Genomic DNA, 19,981 nt, shown 5'->3' with positions numbered 1-19,981 from the left:
GTAAATATATACAATTCTAAAGTGGTACCACCCTTTGTATTAGATCTCATTAAAGTGCATCAACAATACTGTAATAATGTCACACAGATCAATAGAGTGAAACCAGCAATAGAGAGAGGAGAGAAAATAAGATGGTTGAGCAATAGGCAGAATACTGGCCCCTACTACTAGACACAGTTCTGTGTGGAGATCCCCCCACCTGGGCAACCTATAAAATAAAGATATAGCACAAGCCCAGTCCATATATTGTTCTGCAAGTCTTATTCCCTCCTATAATGTTTTTACCCCCCCCAATGTACCTGGTGGAGTCGAGTTCTTCGAAGAGGCGTCGACAGATCCTTCTTGAGCGACCCCCTTTCAAGCGGGAGTCACGGATCGTCGAGAGGTGTCGAGAAGCGTCGAGGAACTCGGCGTTCGGCGGCGGGGAATCGACGGCCCTTCTTGAATGCCTTCCCTTTCAAGCGGGAGACACGGGGCGTCGAACGTCCGTCGAGGAACTCGGCGTTCGGCGTCGGGGAATCGACGGCCCTTCTTGAATGCCTTCCCTTTCAAGCGGGAGACACGGGGCGTCGAACGTCCGACAACAAACAGGGTAGAACGGCGTCGATGAGGCGGCAGCTTCGATCCAAGCGGTGCTCGTCGACGACGGAGCGTTGGCGTCCTGCAAGGCAGAGGCGTGCGGGGCACCTCGATGACAATTGTTCTGGACTGCAAAGATTGTGGAGACGGGGGCCCAGCAAGGGCGTCAAGTCGTTCGAGTCTTTGTGGTCTTCGGGTGGCGGGAAACCCACCGGTGGATTCTCCTCGGCGCGTTGGTCGTCCTCGACTTTCTCCGGCAGGACAAAGCGGTCGACGATGCGGGCGAGGGAGTCCTTTGATTCGAATGTTCTTAGGCAAAGGAGCGGGCGGCTCCGGTCGTCGGCGGCACGGCGTCAAGTGGTCCCCACGGCTGGTCAACACAACTTCAATGGGCCTCCAGCGATTACACAAACCTGCGAACCCTGGTCGACGGCAATGGACTTCGACAGCGGCGATGTCCGGGTGCTTCACTTCGATCTCCTCGGTGGTCCCGTCTCGGGTCGGCAGCCTTTCGAGGGTCTGACTTCCAGGGCGCTTCGGCGAAGATGGAGCGGTGCTCGATGGTCCCTCGGAGCATGGGAAGAGGGCGCCTTACCAGGTCCTCTCTCGGGTCAGTCTTCGATTTCGGCAGCCTTCGGATCGGTCGAAGCAAATGCAGCAGCAAGTCTTCTTCTTCCAGCTGGACGTCGAGGATCAGCAGTTCCAGTTACTCTTAGAGTGGAGACTCAGCTCCAGAACGCCTCTGAACAATTACCAGTGGTGAGAGGTCCCCAGATATACTATTCTGTCTCTCATCCACACTGCGGGCACACACTCAGCAGCCAATCATACAGAAGGGCATTCATGCAGTCAGTCAGCCAATCAGGCACACAGTGCATTCAGGCCACACTCCTCCCTTTCAGACACTCACAACAAGGAATGTGGATTGGGACAAGTACCCAGCCATTCAACACTACACACTGCATTCAGGCCAGTTTCGGGCAGGGCTGTCTCAGTCTTTGTCTCTCATGCCAGAAACCAGACAACCACAACAAGGAGTGTATATTGGTCACACACTCCATTCACCCAGGTCCCACCCACAGGAGGTACCCACAACATACAGTCACTGGGAAGGCTCCAGACAGTCCAGCTGGGCCTTCACAACAACACCATATATGGAACTTCCACCCAACAGCCAGTCAGGGGGAAGGGACAGATTCAGGGCTTCCCAGGACTTTGGGAAAACAAGGTAACAGGCAATAGAAAGCAAGAGGGCACAGGGGCCATCTTGTTTCCTATCGGGAATCAACTGATCCCAATGGCAGGGCCTGGGTATCCCAAAATGGAGGACACCCAGAGCACCAGTCAAATTCAGCATGGAGCTGCCACCAGCCCATACCCTGCTCTGTGGGCCACCCACAGGTGCCAAAAAACATACACTAGGGGCACAGGATTGTACCCCTACCCATGGGTGCCATAAGGGTATCCCATGGGTCTGTTCACCAAACCAAAGGAGAGAGCTGCACTGCCAGGAGTCCCACATGGACTCCTGGGCAGAAAACACGACAGAACACACGATAAAAAACAGTAAAGGACAAGGATTCAGAGGCCCTGTCCCTCTGATGCATTTCCAGCATCACAACCAAGGGTACAGTGGACGTCACACTAGGGATACTATTACTGACATGCCCATTCGACATCCCTTTTCGAGTTTCGAAAACAAATAATGTAATACTCACCAACTACCACTAGATGTCGGCCTATGCATAGCATGGGATCTAAGCATATCCACAAGTCTCAGAAATATATTTCTAAAAAGGTAGCAGGCGCCTCTCCAGAAAGAACATGGCATGATAACCTGTTCTGTGATGAGAGTTTGCAGCACACATTATTTAGCGTACATCACTCACAGTAATCGTATTTCTGATGCTTGTATCTGCTTAGATTCACATGCTATACATAGAACAACATCTAGCGGTAGTCGCAGAATATTAAATGATTTGTTTTCGAAATTCGAAAAGGGACTTTGACTGGTCGTTTCTCTAGTGTGACGTCTACTGTACCTACACGCATCGAGGTCCCACAGATTCTTTTGTTTCTGACATGAGGTTGCATGAAGTGTAGCGTAAATACAGGTGTAATAAAGCAGAAAACAGAGATAGAGCAAGAAACATCTATGCACCTTCGGCTCCAGGAGGGGAGGAAGGATGGGTGCATATGAATCTAAACAAATATAAGCATCAGAAATACGATGTAATGTATGCCTTCTGAGGCTTGTGGATCTGCTTAGATTAGATGCTATGCATAGGTTAGCAAGCAGTACCCGGAGAAGAAGGTGAGTTGTGGGAAGGTACAGCGGCAAATAGATGTTCTAGTACCGCTTGTCCCATCTGTGAATCTGCTTTAGAGTGTGTGTGAATGCATTAATGCTGCTTAAAGGTAGGAATAGAACTCCAAGGAGCTGCTTTGCAAATAGCGTCAAGGGGGACATTTTCAATAAATGCTAAAGTAGCTCCTGCACCTCTGGTAGAGTGAGCACTTGGTGTAAATAGCATTTTTTGAAATGTGATCACCTTCTCTACCAAGTGCTATGGAAACAAACAGCTTATGTAGTACACGTATTTATGTAGTACAAGACCGTCCTCCTTAAATCTAAAATATGGGCGTTTCTCTGAGCCGAGTTAGATGGAGTTTGAAAAAAAGGTAGCTAGTTCTATGGGCTGGTTGACATGGAATTTTGATATGAATTTTGTTCAGAACCTAGGATGTGTTCTAAGGACCACCTTGTCCTTGTGGATTACAATGAAAGGGTCTTGTACAGATAATACCTGTAGCTCACTGACTTGTCTTGTCGAGGTGATGGCTACCAGAAAGGCAGTTTTGTATGTTAAGTATTTTAGGCTGGCCTTGTGCAAAGGCTCAAAGGGCGAACCCATGGGCTTCGAGAGTAATGGGAGGATATAATCTCTTTACTCCCTCCATGAAAGCTTTGATTACAGGATCTTTCCCCCAAGACACCTTGTTTTGTGAAGTGGTCTACGCGGACAGGGCAGCTAGGTGTACCTTGATGAAGTTAAATACTAGGCCAGAGTATAGTAGATAAAAAGCATGTAGTGTAGAATGTTGGTGAACATTCAATTGGATTTAAGGATTGTGATCTGCACAATACCACAAACCTTTTCAACCTGTTGAAGTAACAGTGTCTGATGTTGGGTTTATGTGCCTCCTTGAAGATATCCGTACACCTCTGAGGAAGGTTTAAGTGCCCAAATTCTATGACTTCAGGAGTAGGCTGCCATGTTCATAGACTGAGGATGTGAGTGGACTGCTGTCCCTTCGTGTTTGGACAGCATCTTGGAGGGGAACAGAAGTTTGATTGGTTTGCGCATCACCACTTTGAGCAGGTGTGGAAACAATGGTTGTCTTGCCCCCATTGTAGCAATCAGGATTAGAGTGACTTGTTCCTGGTGTATCTTGTGCACTATCCTGCTTAGGAGTGGTGTCAGTGGACAACCGTAAGCAAATTTCACTATCCAGCACATCCACGGGGCGTTCCGCATTGATCTTGGCTGGGGAAACCTTGATGCGAAGTCTGGGCATTGTGCATTTTGGCTTGTGGCGAACATGTCTAAAGGAGCATAACCCCAAAGGGAGAAGACTTAGTCTGGAATATCTCCGTTGATTTGCCACTCATGCTCCTCGGGAAGAGGATTTCTGCTCAGAGTGTCTGCTAGGGCATTGAGTTCCCCTGGAACGTGTGGAGAGACTATGAACATGTTCTGCTTGAGTGCTCACTTCCAGATTTTTTGCCATAGCCTGAACAGACCTGGAGAGTGTGCACTCTCTGCTTGTTTAGATAAAACATCACAGTTGTGCTGTCTGTGAGGACTTGCACTGTTTGACCTACTAGATGCTGCTGAAAAGCCTGCAGAGCCTTGAGATCCGCTAGGAGTTCTAGAAGGTTTTTGGGGTTCTGGGCTGTAATGTGCGTCCAGTGGCCGTGAGCTGTGTGGTGAAGGTAATGGGCTCCCCATCCGGAGAGTGAGACATCTGTAGTTAGTATTGTTTGCACTGGTCGATTGCAAAAGGGTTTTCCTTTTAGCAGATTGTCTTTGAACCACCAGCGAAGAGCCTGTACTAGGGTTAGCAAAACAACCACTAGATCGTCCCACTGACCGCTTGCCGGAGACCATTGTTTTGCAAATCACTCTTGCAACGGGCGCAGCCGCACGTGTGGTACTAGATAAATGCATGAGGCCATAATCCCAAGCAGGCGCATTGCCTTGCGTACGGTTATCTGGCGACTGGCTAGACTTGTTTTACAGTACCTTGGTAAAGAAGAAAAGATGCAGTTGATTACTTCTGTTCCTGTGCAGCTCTGCAGATATCGCTGTACCTGGGCCTCGGTCATGAGGACCAGAGGGATGACATCGGGGGACTCCTGCACTGCACTGGCATTGTCAAAACTGGCAACCGGCAAACTTTACTTTCAGTGGCTGTTTTGCGTTTCAGCTCCTTGCGGTAAAGCAAATAGCAATAAGCGCGGTTCCTGGCTGTCAAGGTCGACTGTCCTTGCTTCTGGAGTCCCGCACTCTGCTGAGGGGGCTCAGGCTTGGTCAGTCCTGCTTTGTGGGAGTCCGGAAGGAACTTCCAAAAGCTTTGGGCCAGCTTAAAAGTAACGCACACAATCTGGTGTCCCTCTACCTGGCCATACGGTTTCCTGCAGCACTCTGAGGAAATTCAACCAGCTCCGAGATGGGTGTCCAGGTGGCTTACTTTGGAGTTGATTGGTCCCACCAACTCAAAGGGAGAAGTCGTCCTTGCAGGGGCTTCTCTGTCGATGCGATCTTGGCAAGTAGTCACTGCAGCAGGGCTTCACTGGCAAACCAACGGTCCAGGAGTTGAAGCAGGCGTCCTCTTCAAGCTCTTCTTCGGTTCCTTTGTCAAGTGGTCGACTCTGCCTTTCAAGCCAAAAGACTCGCCTTTTATTCAGTTCTCTCCCATTCATTCCAGCCTAGCTGTCACTCACCCAGCAGGGTGGCTGCCCTTGCCGGACAGTCAGCTAGCCAATCACCACAGAGTGCATTTGGGTCTCCAGCACAGGAAGTTTCTGGCACCTACCTCACTTCCTGCCTACCCCAGACACTTTAGAGCCAGAGGTGGGTTTCTGTCAGAAAACCCGCCAAAGGCGAAATGAATAAAGAGAGCAAAACTGGTTTGGCGCGCAGAGAACTTTCTAGAAGGACCTTTCTACAAAGACCTGTCAAAAAAAAAAAGACAGGGCACCATTTTAGCAAAGATGGCTCCCGCGGTTACTTTACCGGAGCCACGAACGGTCGCAATAAATGTAAACCAAGGTAGTTCAAAACGAAACCACTGCCACCAGCCAGTCAATTGCAGAAAGGGTAACATAAAAAATGTTACATGAGCATTTAGACACAGGGGATACTAAGTAACCCCTCCAGCGCTCTTTTGGAAGAAAGGGTGTGCTGGGTCTAGCAAGTACAATGCTAAGTAAATGCTAATTAAAGTCAATTTCACTTTACTGCTCTGGGAAACAGTAGTTGATCCCAGAGAAGGTATTTAAACCTTGGGAAATCTGGAGGACTTCCCTGTGGCACTGCTCTGAAGGTGCTTTGTGACACAATTGCAAAAGCGGATGCCTATGCAGGTGGTTAAACTCCATAACCAAAAAAGAAACAGTATATAAAATCACATTAAAATACATGAGAGAGTGGGAATAAAGGGTCACACTCTCTCCGGGTAAAAAGGCAAGTCCTCAAAATCCAGCAAAGTTGCTGGGGGTCTCTAAGGTGGAGGGAATTAGCACATTTTTGAGAATTCTCCCAAACAGTGGCCTCGACGTCACAAAACGCACAGTCAAATAGTTTCCAACCATCAGTAATGTGGACAGTGCCCTAACGCAAAACATACCTCGGACATCAGCCATGGCAAGTAGGATCACACATACCCTTTGGGGGGGTTATACCACTCAGGCCGTTCCACACCACCCATACTTCGCCACCAGGGCAGGGCACAAAACCCTTCCAGGTGAAGCGGATGAGTCCTTGAAGACAAGATTTAAACATTTCCTCCAAGGGCCAGATATGCAGAGCTCCTTTAAGGAGCTCATGATGGAATTAATGCCTGTGCAGGCAGTTTCTACAGTGTCAACAATGAGCATGGACAAGCCTGTAAAAACTGCTCGTTGACAAACCACAGTAATACATATGCTGTCAGCGTCCACAGTGACTCATGCTACTAGAATAACACACGAGATGACAGTGCACACAGTGACTCAGGCTACACCTGCATGTAAACCTGACCATGATACAGAGGCCGTGGAGGATCAAGAGGAACCGTCTTCATCCATTAGGATGTTCCAGGACAGGGTCTTTTGCAGGTCCCTATACCTGAAACCCCACTGGTGGAATCCGGATTGCTCTCGGAGATACAATGTAAACAATCAGAGAGAGTGGGAATTCCCATTTAAGATGATGCAGAAGCAAGAAAGGTGTGGGGAAAAATGCCACATAATGTCATATACAAACAAAAAAGTGTACTCCCGCTACAAACAGGAGCCAACAAAACTACTGTGTTTATCGAGCAACCCACGTTCAGAAGGTTTCCGCAGCCCTCGCCAAGGGAAGTGTGAAGAGTCAGACAAGTGAGATGGACACTTAGGTATCAGTTTGTCACAAGTCGCATTTTATTAAATAAGGGGTGAGACAAAAGCCTATCTTTCCCTAGCCTAACAAAGGTTAAAATAAATCGACATAATGTCCAAAATATCTGTCCCTACACTAATACATATACCAAATTCATACAGGAATTATTTCGCGATTTAACTTCACAAAATTAAATATAAGTACGAACACAAAAGTTATAACCAAGAATCCTTGTGACCAAGTACAGTTTCAGCAAAGTTCTTTTCACTAGCCAAGTTCCACTCGAGGTAGGAAGAAAAGTTCTTTTCATCTATAAATATATTTGTGAAAGTGTGTTTGTATGTTCGGGGTTGGCACCAGCCCCATAACATTTGGAGGGCTGACATTTTGGCCAAAGGTCGATATACCAGTCTGGGGTGTACTGGTGATAGTAAAATTTGACCAACCTGTTAGGGAGAAATTCTCTGAAATGTGCTAATTCCCTCCACCTTAGAGAACCCCACCAACTTTGCTGGATTTTGAGGACTTGATTTTTTTGACCTGGAGAGAGTGCGACCCTTTTCTCACTCTCTCGTGTATTTTAATGTGATTTTGTACAGTGTTTCTTTTGGTTGTGGAGTCTGACAAACTCCATAGGCATCATATTTTACATTGGGTCACACAGCACCTTCAGTGCAGTGGCCCAGAGAAGCCTTTCAGATTTCCCAAAGGTTTAAATACCTTCTCTTGGATTAACTACTGTTTCCAAGAGCAGTAAAGTGGAATTGACTTTACTTACATTTGTAACTTTCCAGACCCAGCACACACTATCTTACAATAGGGTGCTGGAGGGGTTACCTAGTATCCCCTTTGTCTAGCTTCTCATGTAACATTTTTTATGTTACCCTTTCCTCACTCAATGGCTGGTGGTAGTGGTTTCGTTTTAACTACTGTGGTGTGCATTTACCGCGGGCTGCGTTCGCAACTGCAGTAAAGCACCCAAGGGTGCCATTTTTGTCAAAATGGCCCGGTCCTCTTTTTTCACCATTTCTTTGTGGAAAGATCCTTCTTGAGATTTACTCTGCGCGCCAAACTAGGTTTCTTCCCATTATTTGCTTTGCCTTTGGAGAGATTCACAAGTGTGTCTGGGGTAGGTAGGAAGTGAGGGAGGTGCCCGAAACTCCCTGTGCTTAGTCTCCTAGGAGATCCAAATGCAGTCTGTGGTGATTGGCCGGCTGACTGTCCGGCAAGGACAGCCACCCTGCTGGGTGACTGACAGCTAGGCTGAAATGAATGAGAGAGAACTAAATAAAAGGTGAGGCTTTTGGCTTGGAAGGCAGAGTCATCCACTGGACGAAGGAAACGAAGAAGAACTTGAAGAGGACGCCTGCTGCAACTCCTGGACCGTTGGTTTGCCTGATAAAGCCCTGATGCAGTGCCGAAATGCCAAGTTTGCATCGACAGAGAAGGCCCCGCAAAGACGATTTCTCCCCTTGAGTTGGTAGGACTAATCGACTCCAAAGTAAGCCACCTGGACGTCCATCTCGGAGCTGGTTGAATTTCCACAGTTGCTGCTGGAAACCGTATAGCCAGGGAGAGGAACACCAGATTGTGTGCATTGCTTTTAAGCTGGCAAAGAGCTCCAGGAAGATCCTCCCGACTCCCAGGAAGCAGGACTGACTGAGCCTGTGTCCCCCTCAACAGAGTGCGGGACCCCAGAAGCAAGGAAAGTCCATCTCGATAGACAGGAACTGCAGTGTTGCTATTTGCAGTAGACGCGAGGAGCAGAAACACTGAACTGCCACTGAAAGTGAAGCTTGCCGGTTTGCGAGTTGTGACCGTCCCAGTGCGATGCAGGAGTCTCCCGACATCCTCCCTCTTGTCCCCACGACTGAGGCACAGGAACAGGAGCCATCTGCTGCATCTTTTCTTCATTTTAAACGTACTGGACAATGTCTGAGAGAACTTACCTCTTGCTGTTGAGTTGCTTGCATATTCTACCACTCACAAGTCTAATCAGCTTGTGGTCCTACATTTGATTCTTCTTTTCTTCAAAGACTTCAAAAATATTGTGCAAAGACTTTTCCATCTACCTACCGGAGGTGCTTCAAACTATAAAAGACTTTTGCCCATTGACTTTGGCTTAGCCTATTGTACTGAATGACTCCTGGGGGATCCAAAAGTATTTGCCTGCTTAAGAATATTTATGGTGTCTTCTATGTTCTAACTAATCTTTTCCTTTTGACTTATTACCATATGATTAAAATGCAACAATGATATATTAATGTCCCCATCACCCTAGCAATCGAAGTCACCTGAGGGTGTAGGCAGTGTCTGCGTGTTATCCCAAAAGGGTATCTACTGATTTAGAGATATTAAGAGGCTTATTCTAACTGACTGATTAATAAATTAATAATTTTAATTTCAAGAAACCTTGAGTGTAAGAGTTTATTTGAATACTTGTAACTGTAAATCTCTGTGTAACTCCATGACAGCTCACATTGACCCCTCTTGAGATAAGCCTGGCTGCTCAACACACTACCAAAACTGTGTAGTACAAGCTTATACCAAAGGTTGGGTTTCCTTTACCTGTAGTCAGAGTTGTTTGTAGTGTTCCCAGAGCGTACTGCATACAAACTTTGCCTAACACAACCCCGCCCATTCGCCCCGCACAGGGCGGGGTCCGGTCCTGTGACATCAGTGTTGGTGATTTCTGGACATTGCTGATTCTGCGATTTTTGGCTCCAGCCCCACAACAGTTTGTGGGCTGAAATGTTGGCCCGAGGTTGGCATACCAGTCTGGGGCATACTGGTGATAGTGAAATCTGACCAACCCCACCCATTCACCGTACACAGAGCGGATCCGGCCCAGTGCCATTAATATAGGCAATTTCGCGAGATTGCCTATTTTGTGACTTTTCCAATAATAGGAAGTTAGGATACAAGGTCGGCATACCAGTCTGGGGTGTACTGGCGATAGTGACATTTGACCAATCCCATCCATTCAACCTGAACAGGGGTGAAGCTGGGTCCAGCTCAGTGCTATCAGTGTAGGCGATTTCGGGAGATTGTCAATTTTGTGAATTTTCAAAAATAGGAAGTTTTGACACAAACAATAAAACATACACCCCGACGTGCGTGTCAGCTACAGACTAGTGCAAGCGACACTTCAGCAGATTGATGAAATTATATCCACCCATAAGAAAACCTTGTAGACTGTGGGATGTCAATGTTGTACTGACAGCTCCCATACATAAACCCTTTGAACCAATTGGGTTGGACAGAGTTGAAATAGGTGAAAACCTCTTTTCATGTGGCCATAACGTTAGCACGGATGATCTTGGAACTACAAGCCTTATATGTGGAAGATCCTTACATCATCTTTCACGAGCATAAGGTAGAGGTGATTTTTGGAGGAGGAAAAAACGCTACATACTCTTGAATTGGCAAGCACACTGACATTTTACTTGGATAGGACAAAGGACTTTCGTAAAGTAACCCAGCTTTTGGTTACATTTGGAGGTAGCTCGCCGGGGCAGTAGCTGCAAAAGCCTATGTAGCACGGTGGGTGATTACTACCATAATGGAGGAATATGATTTGCAGAAGAAAACGCTGCTTAAAGATCTTCATGAATACTAAATACGGTGCAGAGCAGCATCTGTGACATTTCAGAGATATGTATGTAAAGCGGCAACTTGGGCAAGCACGCATTCAATCTATGGCATTACTCACTAGATTACAGTTCGAGGAGCAATGCAGTGTGCAGATAAGCAAATTTGGGCAATCATTTTGCAAGTTAAATCCAACCGCCCACATGGTGCAGGGTGCTTAAGAACCTCCCAATAGAATGGAAGAAAGGGGACAGAACGCAAGCGTATGGAAAAGTTAGTCACTGTAGTGACACTGGTACCGAGTCCATAATCCCCTTTCCTCCATACTCCCTCCATCCCCGCTATTAATAAACTACCAAGTCTGACTTGAAAAAAGGAATTGACGGTTGGGTGGGGCCTGTTCCGTGCGACATCCCAAGGGTATGGAGGAAAAGGGAACTATGGAGTAAGAGTACCAATGTCACTACGATGAATAACCTTTCCGTTTTAGAGGGTGGGAAGTGTGAGAAACAAAAGGGTGTCTCACCTACTAGTCCCTGGGGATCTCTCTCTGAGGTGGCCAGGGCACAGCCATCACCTTTGGATCCAGACCCCTGGGGGTGGACCAGTGCGGGAGGATCACCTGGGTGATGGGTCTTCGGGGAGTGGTGTTGAGAAAACTGATGGTGAGATGTGGTATTCCCCCCCTTTCCCGTACCCATGACCGATCCTATTTTACAGGATCCTCCTATGTCCCAACTCACCTTCCCTTTTTCCACACAAACACTGGGTAAGAGGGCAACAGAGTAAAGAGGCTAACGCTTACATATCTCACCGACATGTCCCACTAATCGGGTCAGGCAAAGTCAGGTTTGACTTTAATTACATACATCTGATACCCATTAGCTCTCCCCACACGGATAAAAGGCAGAACATAGAGACACACCATGAGCAAGGTGGAACACGAGAAGGAGCAGAACTTCTGGGGCAAAGGCAAAACTACTGGAGCAGAGCAACTGACAGAGGGGCGAGAGCAAAGGGCACAGAAACCCAGGAGATCCTTGCAGGAGGTTGTTGCCTCCAAAGAGCTGTGAAAGATATGCAGAGAAGGCCAGATCCCAGACAAGAAGACTGCATTGTGTTTCAAGGATGCCAGCGACCCTCCCAGATAAATGGCAGAGTTGGGGAGGCGAGGCCAAGCCTGTGCTATTAACCCTGACTCGTGAATTCAAACCGCAAAGACAAGAAAGGAATGCACACAGCCGGTGAGTTGGCGAGCGACATGAAAGGCCGGTGTGTGTTAAGGAAAGATTGAAGGTGCAACAGTATATCTCAAAATTGAAGGCTGCTTGCGTGTGGATGAGACGCGAAGAAAGGCAGACCTGTGGGGAACTTTAAATTACTGATAACTGTGAAGCCAGTGATGCAGAGTTGCAGAGTGGTCCGGCAAAAGGAAGTAGCCCACTCAAAAGTATCGGCGAAAGGTGAAATGTTTTGTTATAAAGCGACAAACTGAATGAACTCTAATGATCAAGATTAACTCAGACAAAAGGGGACAAGTGAAAAGATGAATGTTGAACTTTTGTGCTTGTGATACTGAACTACCTAGACCAAGAAATACTGGGGAAAATACCACAAGAGTCTGAGCTGAAGGGAAAGTCGAAGTGGTCCTGCGGAGGTCCATAGTAAAAGCCTTGCACATATGAAAGTCTTCGACATCAGGAAAAGGTCAGAGCCCGACTGAGGGAGACCGGAAGTTTGATAAATTAGGGGAAAGGAACCCCTAAAGAATGTGAATTAAGCTGCGGGAGGGAGCCCCTGCAAGTGCTGTGATTGAAAGGCCCGAGCCTGACCGATGGAGACCTGTATGAACTTTTGCTGAACTGTGAAAGAACTTTTGAAAGCAGGAATAAGTGACTTTAATGTGGAAGGCCAAGCGGGCCTCGATCCACATTTTGAACTGCCTTTGTTTTGAGAACCTGTGCCAGAGTGTGTCATCCTGTTTACCGAGACTGCCTTACTCAGTGCTGTTCAATGTGGGAAGGAGAGCTGGTTCAGCCACATTGATTCTTTATGCTATGACATTGATTTTCCTTTGCATACATATTCCCCTTTACACATTTTTGTATAAGAGATAGGACAGGCATTAGGTTTTGTTAGTATAGACCATCTTTGATTTGACAGAGACTGACTAGGGCTGTGTTTTCTTTATGATTTGATGGTAGAGACTACTCCCATCATAGATATAGGGCAAAGCAGGAGTTTTTCCAAACCCGGAAAATTGAATAAATGTTTTGAAATGGTATCTCTTATGTAAGTGTCATACTTGTGATACCATGCCACCCTTACAGAAGGCAGGAAGCTAGAACAGGCCTCTGACTGAGTCAGCATCCCTTGAATAATCTTGCCCCCCACCAACCAGCATGTTGCTAATCCTCCCTTCTGCGTTCCTTGATTACTTTTCACCCTATCACCCAGGATACTTTAACAACATGGGAGTCAAAATAGCCTTTCCATAAGTATATACTTAGTTTAATTGAAAACCATTACATTGCAACAGAAATGTTTTTGGGACTTGGAGATTATCATTACTGAAAAGTTAAACCAGTCAATGGAGCGAGAGGACTACCTTGCTTAAGGAAATGTGAAATCCCAGTAAAGATAGTATCACTGACAGACCACTGCCCACTTTCCTTACTGACTCACTTCTAACACATTTGTAGGTGAAGGACCAGTCTGATAAAGCTACCCCCTCTTTGTATTCATCATAGATTCCTGCATGTACCGAAATATTCCACAATCATTTTTGTGTCTGCCCCTGGGCTTCACTAATTATTAAGTAATCAAAACAAAGACACATCTAGTGGCAGGCCAGCCCAACTCCTGACGGGCACATGCCCCAATGGCGGCTTTGGCGCTGTCCTGCTTTATTTGCACTGTGGCCTCTCCCAATGTCGGGCTGAGAGAGACTGAACCATCCACCCACATGATTGATGGCATTGCATTTCAGTGGAGGGTCCTTCAGTCATAGGACCAGCTGGAATCCAGGCTGGATGCTTGAATCCGTCACTGAGTGTTGCCCAGAACAAGATGGCTGCGCTCCTCACTCCTAGTTGCAACTTTTCCCTTGTACCCCTGCCAGGCTCCTCAATCGCTGTGTGTCTGCACTTTTGTCTACGTGGGGATCGTTCAGTAACCCCCGTATATCTCTAACTTATCATGCCCCCGTCCATCCTTGTGTGGCAGCCTTTCTCGTTTATTTTCGCTCTCATAAAAAAAGTTATGAGCCAGCGCTTGTCGATGAACAGGCCCTTGCCGGGTCCGAGATCCGGCATCAGATGTCTGCCCAGATCTCGGACCCGGCCTGCCTCAGCCCTGATAAGGCTTCACCAAGCCACCAGATACACTGTGGGAAGCTTGGGGCTCCTGATATAACTTGCTCTGTGCTCCTTTCTCCAGCCATCAGTCGGCGTTTGCAGGTGCGATTTGCTCAGCCTGTTTCCTTTCTTCTGTCATGAAAGGGAGACCACGGGAATCAATGGGCCATGGCTATCACTGGCGTGGGAGCCATCACTGTTAAAAGCCGGCCTTCTAAATGCTGGGCACACTATTGTTTTCCAAATGTACATCTTACACTTTCATAGAAAGAAAGAAAAAATCATTTCCAAACTCAAAAATGCTTAAACTTGCATTCACTAGTTTTCTTTTTTTGTTGGACTACCCCACACATACCTTGCAATGTGTGTGCCCCTTCCTTTGTGTTTTATCACATGTTATATTTCTAAAGGTGTTATATGCTTGTCAAACGGCTTAACCACAAATAAATGCTTCTGTTGTACTGACAGCAGTTATGAGGAAATTAAACTGTTGGTTCATGGGCGCCAACTTTTGATTTTCACTGCAGGGGCAGAAATAACCCCACCTCTGCCTTGAAAATAAGCAAGCCACCAACCCATCCCCTGGCCAAAAACAATTTATAGCACTGGTTTTTATAAGGAATTGTAAAAAGTCATATGGTTAACAGTATTTGATATATAAAATCTTAGCAACGGTCTCTCAACCTGCTGAGCTACAATGGTAGTCTTCGACTGTAAAGCGTGTTTATGGATCCATTAAAAGTACTAAAAACCACTGCATTACCAACAGTATTTTGGGTGCGCCACTGCGATGGAGGGATTTAAAGTGGAATTGATGTACAGTGTCGAGTTTGGAAAAAAGAAGCATGAAAGAGAGTGCACCATTTTAAAACTATTATTTTGAGCGCAGTTCAACTGCCAGCTCCGCCCCTCCTCCAAACTCTGCCCCAACCCCAGACCTTGTGGGATCCCTCTTTCAATGTTTTCCATTTCAACTGGTAGGAGCCTAATCACACAACCCCAATGACAGCACCTCACGTATTTCATGCTTCGCACTGTACTCTTTCCGACAGCACCCCTCGCCCACCCAAAGCTCCGTTCACTCATGCGTGCCACTTTATTCACTCCCATTGTTTTGCCACTTTTCTCGCTTTGCTGTGCGCCGCACTCACCTCTGGCATGCAGCAGTGTTGATCTCTTCTGTCCCGTCCTGCCGAGAGCTCTCGTCACTGCTGACCTCCCCCAATCCTAGGAGCCTTTGACTTTTACGCGGCATGGTGTTATATATAGTCCTGTACATTGTCACTGGCCTGGAGTGATTGCAAATAGAATGTGATGTATGATGCAGCCAGGAGAATGTTGAGTGCATCAGTGTATGAATGTTCTGAGTGAGTCAGTTGGGGGCCTGAGCTGGAGTGAGTGGATGGCCGGTGGGTCCTCTCCTTCATGTATACTGTATCTACCCATCCCTGTCCATGTCCCGTCATCCATACTACTGTATATACCTAAGAGTAACAAACTGTATATACTGTACCAATAAAGCATACCTGGATCAACATCAGTCTCCACAGCTGGTCTGTGTGTCCCGTGTGACTAATAAGAGACTTTATTACATTGGCGATGAGGAAAACTAGAAATATAAAAGGACATGGAGAAAGGGACTGGTCAGCGTGCACTGAGGAGCTGCAGCAACATAAGACTGTACAGTAAGGAGTGCTCTGGGGGGGAAGCAGCAGTTGAAATGAGTGACCCACCGTTCCCCCAAGGCTTTAGTATAACCATCCTGCTCAGAAAAACAGAATTAGAAATGACATTGGACTGGACTCTGGGAGGGATGTCCCCAAAAATTATAATGCCCCAGAGATCCCCGCAAGGTTGTAAAGGACCTGCTTGTAGTGTGACCTCATCACATGACAGCAGAAATCCACCTGCTCTGCTGGAAATACAAATAAACTTTTAATGAAAAGTCCAGCAGATGGCGCCTGCGCTCCATTCAACTACCTAGGAATATGAGAAGCCAAGCGAATATTGCAGTGACAGAAAAGTGCCGTGTGTTTGAGCCTTTTTGCACAATGCTGTGTGGGAGTGACAGTTGCAGTGAGGAGGCCCAGCGAGGTCTTGATCCTTCAATTGTGAAGAGCAAATGATGACGTTGTGGAACGTACATCTCGCACGCATTGTTTGTATTGGAATTCAGTGACCTCTATGTGTCCCAAGCAGGAAGGATCTTTCTCCTGATGTGGAGACCGAACATTTGAAGAAAAGTTTTAGATCGTTTCATTTCTAGTTGCTAGGCTGTACCTCCTCATGGAAATGTGCTTATTTCATTGGCTTGGCTACCACTGTGGAATTTTAAGGATTTGTTCAGCACTGTGACTAAAGCTATTTTCGTCCGTTAAAGGAAGCTGCATTTTTGTGTCAGTGTGCAGCGTTTGAATTGGCAGCAATATGCCACAGCAGTGTATGGAGCGTAAGGAAAGATAACACAGCAATGGATTACTGGACAACATGGTGGCCTTTATACTATACTAAACTAAACGGAACTATGCATCTTGCAGATAATATACATACGGTCATATGATGCAATGTTGATCAAGGTTGTGACAATTTTTGAGCATTCCACGGGAGCATCGGAAAATAACTATACACAATGGAATATAATTTTATTTTTTTTGCAATACTATTATGCTGACAATAACAAAACATTTTTTTTTAAAAAGACATGGTTTCAAAAATGCACAACTATTGACTGATGAATATTAATTGTGTGATATTACATTTTAATGCTGCTCAAGGGTTTTGAATACATACTTAAGCTACACACTTTAAGGGAAATGTAGAAACGTGTGGCTTGGCCAGCCAGCATGTTTTCTCTTAGTTTAAAGTTTCAAATTATTTTTCACAATCTTGCAAATGTATCTGGAAAAGCCACCACCGCATCTTGAGCTCACAATGGTGGACATAATGCAAAACATGAGTATTTTAAATGGAAATAACAATTTAGATTGCTAAAGTGCAAATTAATTAAGTACAAAGTCAATAATGAATGTTACATTTTTTTTTTTCAATGCCAATTTATCACCATCACTAAGAAATGTTTACGTGATTGAAAAACCTATGCTATAGTTATGGGGTTTAGGGTCATGTTTACCCTTTGAAGAGATGTTGAACTACACATTAGATACCCTGCAATTGACGTTGGGCCATTGTCTTGCTCAGTTAGTGTAATGTTGTGGCCCACTGTTATGTGTCTCATCCCGACCATGACGCACGTGTTGCAGTCCATGGTCGCGGTGCAGGGTATTCCTGTTAATGTGCATTGATTAACTAGTCTTGGAGACTAGAGCCATAAAGGAAAAATGTGGTGGTATGTATACTCTTGTTTGGGGTACAAATGTGTACGCTCTGATGTGAGGTACTGTGTTTGGGAAACTGACTGAATAAGGGTTGCGCCAGAAAAGAGTTTGGGCAACTGACTGAATAAGGGTTGTGCCAAAAAAAAAAGTTTGAAATTGCCAGCGGATGTACATAACCTGTATATAGTGCGCACTTTAGCAATAGTTAATGTTAAGCATTTTAACCTCTGTTTCTTATAGTAATAGTTTTAAGTTTAAGACACCCCATCTGTTACATGTAGTTTATCTGTGTGAGATTCTGGTTGTGGTTAGATTTATGAGTGGGCGAGTGATATGTGTTTGGCTGGCTTCCTCTGCATCCTGTATGTAAGGGTGATGTTTGTGTGTATGATGTGTGTATGAACCTGATATGAAAGGGAGATGTCACACGTGGGTACTTCCGGTATGAAAGGGAGATGTTATGTTGTGGTTGAATCTGGTATGAAAGGGAGATGTTATATATAGTCCTGTACATTGTCACTGGCCTGGAGTGATTGCAAATAGAATGTGATGTATGATGCAGCCAGGAGAATGTTGAGTGCATCAGTGTATGAATGTTCTGAGTGAGTCAGTTGGGGGCCTGAGCTGGAGTGAGTGGATGGCCGGTGGGCCCTCTCCTTCATGTATACTGTATCTACCCATCCCTGTCCATGTCCTGTCATCCATACTACTGTATATACCTAAGAGTAACTGGAACTGTATATACTGTACCAATAAAGCATACCTGGATCAACATCAGTCTCCACAGCTGGTCTGTGTGTCCCGTGTGACTAATAAGAGACTTTATTACACATGGCTTCGACTCCCACGCCACTTCAGCCCGGGTGTCTACTGCCAACCATGCTATGCGTCCGGGGGGGGCAAGGCCCCAACCTGGCTTCCGGGGCCCACAATGCATATGTTGGGACACTCTGCAAGCCTTCCACAGTGGTGCCGCGTGCCGGACCACGAGCAGTGCCTCCACCCAAAGAGGTTTTGTCACCAGAGAGGTCACTTCACCGAAGCAGTGTCCGGAGGAGAGATGTTGTGTTTTCCAAGTGGGGGATCCCTTCACTAGAGAGGTCCTTTTCTGGGCGAAGTCGTCATCGAAAAGGTGTCAGGATGGACACCAGAGAAGGGCTATCCCCCATCACAGAATATATATTCTATCACGGTCACCATGTAATACAGGTACCACCACAGCAACACATTTCTGGGCGCACTCTGCACCCCAGCACCCTGAGAGTAAGGACCATGATGGGCAACCTCACAATGCAGGGCCCAGGTCTCCTCTTCCCGTGAGGTCAGAGGCAACATCATAATGCACTAGGGGTCCCAGTACAAGAAGACAGGCCTAGACAGCCGGGGGGTGGGAGGCAGGGCTGGGGTGCGTTGTACCCTGCTTTGGTCACCTCTGCCTGCATACTGTGAGCATCCATTGAGTGATGTCACAGATGGAATCCTAGCTTCAGAGATGAGAGAATGTTCTGAGAGTGAAGAGCTAGACCAGAGAGGGGATGGATGACCAATGGGTGCTACTTCAATATCATGTTCAGATACAGCTAATGTAACTTAGTACTGATGACCTGACCATCTAAGACGAAGAAATCAACCTACATTGCGATCTGGCTACAGAGGTATCAAGTGCATCATACAATATAAGTATGGGGGGAGCAGAAATGTCAGCTTTAGGTTGCTTGCTTCCAATGTACAGTCTATGGACTGCGTTTTCGCTAGACGCAGGCTCTGAAGAGGTGGCATTGATATTAAAATGGATAATGGAGAAATAAAAGAGGGGGAACCGCCTAGCCTGACAGGACTAGGACCAAGAGACCAAGGCCTTAATACCGGAGCTGCTATTCAAAATCAGGGCAATTGTGTTGTTCTTGATTCCACCTTACAGGCATTTGCTACTGCTACCTCTCCCCAAAATATTCATTTGTGAGCAAACCAGGGACCTGAAAATATTATGTTAAGCAGTTTTTGCTAAGCACAATATTCACCGTTTCCATGGTTTCTTGGCGCTGACAGCTGTTACGGAGACACCATGTTATCTGGCCATTGTTGGGTTTCCCTTAGGAAAGATTTTTATTCTTGGTCTATTTAAACCATTCTCAAACAACAAAAACAAATGACATCAAAATTACATTTAAATAAAGGGTTATCTTGTATAACAAGCAATATAAGATGGAGTCATACGCATGTTAAAAGACATACTTATCACAAAGGAATTACATGTGACCTGTTCCGTCCTTAATTAGCTTAAAATATTACAGGAAATGGAGTGCAGCCAATGGGAGCAGCACCCCAATTATATAAGAAACCACAGATATCGGTATGCACAAATGCATGATTAAAAACATACTTCCCAAAAACAAAAAACGCAATCCTAAAACCCACAACGGTAGGACAGACTGTAAAAAGTTGCGAAAACCCACTTTCCCTGTTGCAAGTA

General features: G+C 46.1%; 1 protein-coding gene across 1 annotated transcript in view; it reads right to left on the bottom strand.

The window, feature by feature from the left end:
- Positions 1-15,766, bottom strand: part of LOC138582108 (uncharacterized) — a 673,069-nt gene extending 657,303 nt beyond the window's left edge. Inside the window, exon 1 of the mRNA XM_069653080.1 lies at positions 15,700-15,766. The gene's annotated coding sequence lies outside the window, so the exon portion shown is untranslated. The remainder of the gene's footprint in view (positions 1-15,699) is intronic.
- Between the last annotated feature and the right edge of the window lie 4,215 nt (positions 15,767-19,981).

The sequence above is a fragment of the Ambystoma mexicanum genome, chromosome 3q (genome assembly GCF_040938575.1).
Source record: "Ambystoma mexicanum isolate Mex_15411 chromosome 3q, UKY_AmexF1_1, whole genome shotgun sequence".
Taxonomy (NCBI): Eukaryota; Metazoa; Chordata; class Amphibia; order Caudata; family Ambystomatidae; genus Ambystoma; species Ambystoma mexicanum.
Note: the sequence above shows the minus strand (reverse complement) of the source record. Positions and strands in the feature narration are given on the sequence as shown.